This window comes from Malurus melanocephalus, unplaced genomic scaffold (assembly GCF_030028575.1).
Source record: "Malurus melanocephalus ecotype Western Australia unplaced genomic scaffold, MMel_1.1 scaffold_83, whole genome shotgun sequence".
NCBI lineage: Eukaryota > Metazoa > Chordata > Aves > Passeriformes > Maluridae > Malurus > Malurus melanocephalus.
Genome location: NW_026623315.1, coordinates 426,230 through 432,859, shown reverse-complemented (window position 1 = coordinate 432,859; position 6,630 = coordinate 426,230).

The following is a 6,630-nucleotide window of genomic DNA, read 5'->3' as shown; positions in this document are numbered from 1 at the left end:
AACCGGAATGAATGTACCGACTTAGTACAGTTTAGTCTGCTAAACTAAACTAAACATAAGGAAAGGCTGGGAGTACAGCTGGAACGATTTCCTATGGCTTTCAGCAAAATGCCACGAGTTTGATGTCGCGTGTCGGTGATGACAACAGCAACGTGAGGTGTGTTTGGGTGGCTGAGGGGACAGAGGGGACACCTGTCCCGAGCCCCTCAGCAGGGATGCCCTCAGTAAGGAATGCTGCCAGCACCAACAGAGGCAGAGGGAGCACGATGGGGGGGAGCACCCCGGTTCCTTTACCCCTGTAAAAAGCAGTTCCACCGTGGTTTTGGCAGGGCCGTCCTGCTATCACTTCTCCATGGGATGAGTGGGACTTTGGATCAGGGGCACACGTTCCACAAAAAGCCATTCTCCCCAAGCCCCCTTCGCAGGTTTCCAGCATGACTTCTCAGACCAGCTGGGCTSTGCTGAGCCACTCTGAAGCCTAAACCAAGACCACTGCCTGTTTTTTTGGGTTGTGTGGCTGCACAGCAGCTGCAGCACAAGCAGGCAAATCCTTCTCACAGGAATAGCAGCAGTTTGAACAAGTGGAGGAAATCCATCTAGAGGGAGGAGAGGCGGGATGGGCATTTTGGAAAACAAAGTGCTCCAGATAACAACTATTAACCTTAAAACTTTTCTCATAATTTAAGGCAAGATGCCACCCAGCACAATGGGAACCTCTGGAGCTGTGGGAGCATAAAAGGTCTGAAATAAACAAGGATGTGGCTACAAAAACAGCTGCACTTGAGTTAGTTTGGCAACCACTGCCAAACTTCTGCTGCCTCAAACTTTTATCCTGCCTCACACTTCTGCTGAATAAGGAAAGCCCTGCCCTGATGTCCTGCCTGAACAGAGAGCTCTCTTGCAGTCCAAGCTTTCAAAGCATAGCAGGAAAAGTTTGATTTTCACCGCCCTTCACCACATGCACCAACCCTCACTCAATTTAAACCAGAAAAAATATATTTTGGGGATTTACTGTTCTCCAGCTTGGAYTATCACAAAATGAGATGGATGGAGCCCAAGAGATGCCAGACACCTACATACACGTATATGTTCCCTGTCCTTGACACTTCAAAATACTTTYGGTAATTCAGTACCTCCCAGTTTTCCTTGGCTCCAGATATGCTCGCCTGCCTTTGCTTCGATTCATGTGCTGCCAAGCTGAGGAAAAAGCCAAAATGCTCCCTTTGCTGCTGCCCATGAAATGGATGGCTGTGGAGTCWGACAGCAATCCCTAACCACAGATTTCCATGTGGCTGGGACCCACAATGTTGCCCAGTTGAAACCAGAAGGGCAGGGTGGCTTTCCATTAGTCCCTGAAGAACAGGTCGACAGCAAGGAGGACACTCCTTGCACCGCCAGCAGGTCCTGTGCTGGACGCCACCATAATTTTTCTTGAAAAATGAGAAAAATGAAAATAAGTAGACTCAAAACACTTGGTCTCCAGCTGTAACACCTATCCRCAGAGGGCTTTGCACCAATTCTGTCCAATGTAGACTGAAAAAAAAAAAAAATCCTTGACATTATGGAAATTCATAAATCCCCACCAACTCAGGTGATGTGAGCAAGCTGAAGTGTTGCTGCATTGGGTCCAGAATGAGGTTGCTACAGGGAACAGCCACCTAAAAGCCTGTACCCAGCTTCTCCYCTGTGGAAGCCAGAGGTTCCAGTGAAATAATGGGGCTCTCAATGGTCCTTTGCTTTTGAGATCCCAATGATTCATGTTTCTTATGTAAGAGAAGTGTGGGAGGTGAGTRGAGGTAATCCTTTTTATTAGATGAACTAATAGAGCTAGAAGTCATCAGCCAAATACTAAAATTATGCCAAGAAACCAGGGTTTTGTCCATGATTTTTAAYATCTGTGTAATTATGGATTTTACTTCCCAGTAAAAGCACTTTACTCCCWGGTTTCAAGCCCCGTCTCCTGGTTAGAGAGAGAGCAGCTCCTGTTAATTGCAAAGTAACTGGTTTGAGATGAAAAAAAGAGAGTAGAAGAACCTCTGCTTAGGGAAACCATTCCAGGGCCGCAGGGAAGCTGACAGAAAAGTTTACGTGGCTTTGGGAAACCCAGTAAGAAGGCTGCAATGCTGAACTTGGAAGGCTTTCGGTTAGCAAAACGGTAGTTGGAATAAGCCCACGAAAGGAAGCTGGATGCTCCTGGCAGCAATGCAGACCTGTGATTTCATGCCCAGCTAGGCAAGGAAATGGGCAGCAAGATCAGAGGCTATTGTGCTTTGGCTCCTAGGAAAAGAACTGGTATGGTCAAGCCAAGAAATGAGGCAGCRCCGCTGCACAATGGCTGGAAAGTGCAAGGGTGGACTGGATAACAGCATTCACACGGTTATTATCAAGATCAGCAATTACCAGACCTGGCCTTTCAGAGCTAAGTCACCAGTTCAAAGGCAGGCCACCACTATGCTGAGTGATGCCAACTCTTTGCCTGAAGTCCCCCCTCCTCTGGGAAGGCTCCTGCCTCCCCTGCCAGCACTGACAGCAGGAGAGCAAAGGGAGACCCAAAGCATCTTTATGTGCGGGGCCCTGCAGTTCGATGGCCTGATCCACGGCTGGGGAAGCACACTGGGCTTCACACCTCTGCTCCCTTGAGGATTACCTCAGTCCATTAGAGCCCAGTGCTAAAAATGCCTGKGTTGGGAGTTCAATCCCTGTACAGGCCATTCACTTAAGAGCTGGACTTGATGATCCTTGTGGGTCCCTCCCGGCTTGGAATATTCTATGATTTAGTGACATCCACTCTGCAGGGGTAGAATCCATGTGTCAGTGGCACTTCAGGAATCTCAAAGAACAGGACAGAAACAGCAGTGGACAGTAAAAAACATTCTGTGAGGACGTGTGGCTAACAGAAGAAGATCGCTGATACTTGTTAGCCACTGCCTGAACTCGTGCTGGCATCATTCCTGATTTCCACCARCATAAACATCGGAACAGGTCAAAACGGAGAGAGACAAATCCATGGATCATTGTTTTTGAGACCAATCAAGAAGAAATGCAATAACAGTTCAGGAAAGGGCGGGTTTCATAAGGACAATGATAGAGAAAACCAAGGACTTTGCCAAAATATTATCCCCAGCATCAACTCTAGGAAACTGGCTCTGAGCCTAAGGAGGGAACCTTCCATCACATCCCATGGCAARCACATCTCACCCCACGTTCACCAAGGGCCACAGGACAGAAGGATCCTTCTATGGTAGATCCTTGAGCATTAAACTGGATGCAAATGTGGAGCACTTGAGTTCMAGTAGGATCAGCTGTTTAAAATCCTTCTGTTTGCAAAGGAGTTGTACCAAAGGACTCACACTCCCTTCTGTTTGGAGACTGCAGSTCCTGTAGGCTTGAGGTAATCTGTCTTCACTGCTTTGTGTTTGTCCATCATCCAGATCCCAAAGTCCAAACAGCCAAAGGAAAACTGTGGTGAAGTGTCTAAATTTAACACTGAAACTCTGGAAGAATTCCTAACTGTCCAGTTCCACTGCYTGTCACAGCATCAGTGCAAGTAATGTCACCACTGAAACTTGAAGTCCGTATTTTAGGACTGGCAAACAGACAGTTCTGTCAGCTTTAGGCTCTCATTTCATGTCATTCTCACCTTTGAGCACTGGCTTGCTTTCATATCGCTGCGGATGCTGAATTATAGATTACAAGAGAATTTCAACTTCAGCCTCGTGAAGTCCTTAAGTTTTTGAATTTAGAGAAAAGTTTGCATGATCAGACAGCAGGAAGAAAGCAATCCATGGCCTTGAAAAGCCTCACTGGGTTAAAGTTGGTCTCTTGCTGGAGGGAAGAAAGAGAGGTAGGACTTAAATCACAACTTTTTGACCCACAGRTTTCCAGCTATGGGAACACCCAAACTTCCCATTTGCCAAAACACAGAGAAGGGGCAGTGAGAGAGCTCCTGTTAGCTCTCTCTAGGGGAGAGGGAAGGGAGGGTCTGCAGGCTGGTGGTTCCAAGTACCTCCAATGCCTGAGCGCACTGGATGGCTGTGGTCCCTGCCACAGCCAGCTGGGTGGAAGAAATCAGAAAGGGYCTGAGACTTCATTTCCTCTCACCCTTCTGAAGGTGCAAGCGAATGGGCTGCAGCAACTATGATCTCTCTCTAAATTAAGGAAATCAAATCTCATCAACAAATGGTGTGATGTGAGAACTCAGCCATGCCTGTGCTGCTGGTCTTATCCAAATCTTGAGATCAGGATAGCAACAGAGATGTTCACAGAGCTCRAAAGAGAACCACAGCTTTATTAAAAAGTGTTCCAGTCAATGAAATGRAGGTTTAAACCATCACCAGGGAGTCATTAACAGCATGTTTGAGATTCTAATGACGTTTTGCAGGAACAGCAAAAATGTSTGTGTTCCTGGATAGCTAGAAATGCAGCTCCAAGAAAATAGCTAGAARCACAGATCCAAGGAAAACTCAAGGCGCTGCAGTTTCTCTGTGGGGAGACCAATACCTGCTGTGGCTGAGCACTATCACTGTGGGTCTGAGACTTTGACAAAGGAAAAGAAGGCTCTGTGAGGCACAGCTAACAGGAGCAACCACATTTTGCCTTAGAAGGAAAAGGTGCCTTGCRTGGAAAGGGAGTACAGTCAGACAGGAGTGCACTAGGAGACAAAAGGCTGGGGAGCAGTGAGAAATCACAGAGGCTGATGGCTGAAGAGATTCAGTACCAGCTGCAGACCCACCCTTGCATTTTGCTCCAGTGTGCTAAAGRAAAGGGAAAGAACAAGCCCCAGGGGTAAGGGCTGGAGCGCTCTGGTCTCACCAGACATGGCTTTGCTTCTTCCACTCTCTGGATGCAAGCGGCAAATTAAACCAGTGCACAGCAGGGCTGGAGAACATCTTGCTGCTGAGGAGGGCAGTGGCATCTGCTCAAGTTCAAAAGAAAAGCTGGAAGCAGTCCTAGCAGAAACGGGTAAACCTCAGGTAATCGTTGCTTACAAAGCAAATGCAGAAACACCCTATCGTCTGTGTCAAATCAAGGTGCCAAATCCCTTGAAGGCAGACTTGCACACTCCAGTCTCAYAGGAGCCATGAGCCAGCTCTGGCTCACACCAGTTTGTCTTTACAGCAGGCTGTGCTGAAGCAAGGCTTCATTTAAAGTCTGATTGTAGGTGGCAAAGCCACCCTCCTCCCCAAGTGGTGCCTCCACCACTGCCCACCGGGCAAACTCCCCCCTTCTTCCCAAACTACACAGTTACAATGATGAACTGTAGTTGCAAAACGTSGGCTGACAGGATTTCTGGGCTTGGTAAATCTGCCAGGTCCACTGACCTCTAGCCTAGCTCTCTCCACCTTCAAGGGGAATAGTGTCCCCATGAAATASGTAAATTGCAGGTGTGTAGTTTTTAGGCAACATCAGTAGAAGCTTAGCAGGAGTCGCTAGACTTCTCATCTTTAGTTCATGGCTTTCAGCCTCTCAGCACTCCCAGCAGAAGCAATTAATTTCTGGGACAAAGAGAGCTATCCCACTCCACAGATGTTTCCTCTTAGTTCTACTGGACTCGAGTCAATGAAAACGTGGCAGTATCTGCACAGCAACACATGGAACTTTCCACCAGCCCAAATGGGAACAGGAGCATTCTSAGTTGAAGACTCTATTAAAATTCTGCTATTTTTGTTTGGAAGAGAAGGGAGGGGTTAAAGGGAGCTAAGAAAATAGAAATTAGCCCTTAGCATTCCTGAGAACCAGTCTCACAGATTTCTTGGCAGACAGTGTATCGACTGGGAGAGCTGTAGGACCTTTTACCCCTGTCAGAGCTTTGTTTACCCATTTGGGATATGAGCTGGTAGCAGCAAAGCTCCAGGGGCAGCTGAGACCAACTAGCAGCTCTGTAATGCTTTTGGCAGGCTCCTTATTTATTTCTCAGGGGTTGAAGCAGACCCCATCTGAACTGGGGTCCCACTCCACCCCACTGCTTTTCCATGCCAAYAGATGGGAAGCAGTGACATAGAAGGAACAGGACCCCTTGGGACCCCCAATTCATTCTGTGCCTACATACCCAGCTAGAGAAGACCTGGGGGAGAACACACACGCTTAGGGGGCACTGCAGACACTGGCACCACGTTAATTTACAGCACTGCTCTGAGCAAGTGCTTGGCACCAGGTCTCTCTCTTGAGCACACAGCCTGGATCTCAGAGGGCTAATGTTTGCTATACCAAGAAATGGGGAGGGAGTGCACATGTACTTCCCTCTACAGAGGTGTCAGTTCACACACTTGAAACACAGTGATGTTTCTTTTCCCACCACCACCTCCAGCTCTCATAAAAACATATTTAAAATTAAAAGGCTCTGGAGAGGGGACAAGAAGCAACTTAGGTGATGTAACTTGGAAAACACCTGGAGATCCTTCAGCTGGAAGGCTGTGTAGAAATACACTATTCATGTTACAAAATTCACCCTGAGTGTAACTCAGGGCAGCCTTTTGGTACTCAACCACAAATCTGCAATAAAACAGGCAACAACTATTCAGAGAATGGCTGAGGTTCAGAACTTGAAGTCTCATTTAGATTAACCATTTTCTGATCAAACAAAGATTGCCTGTGATAAATCTAAGGTACTTGAAAGGCTTTTTCTTCCTT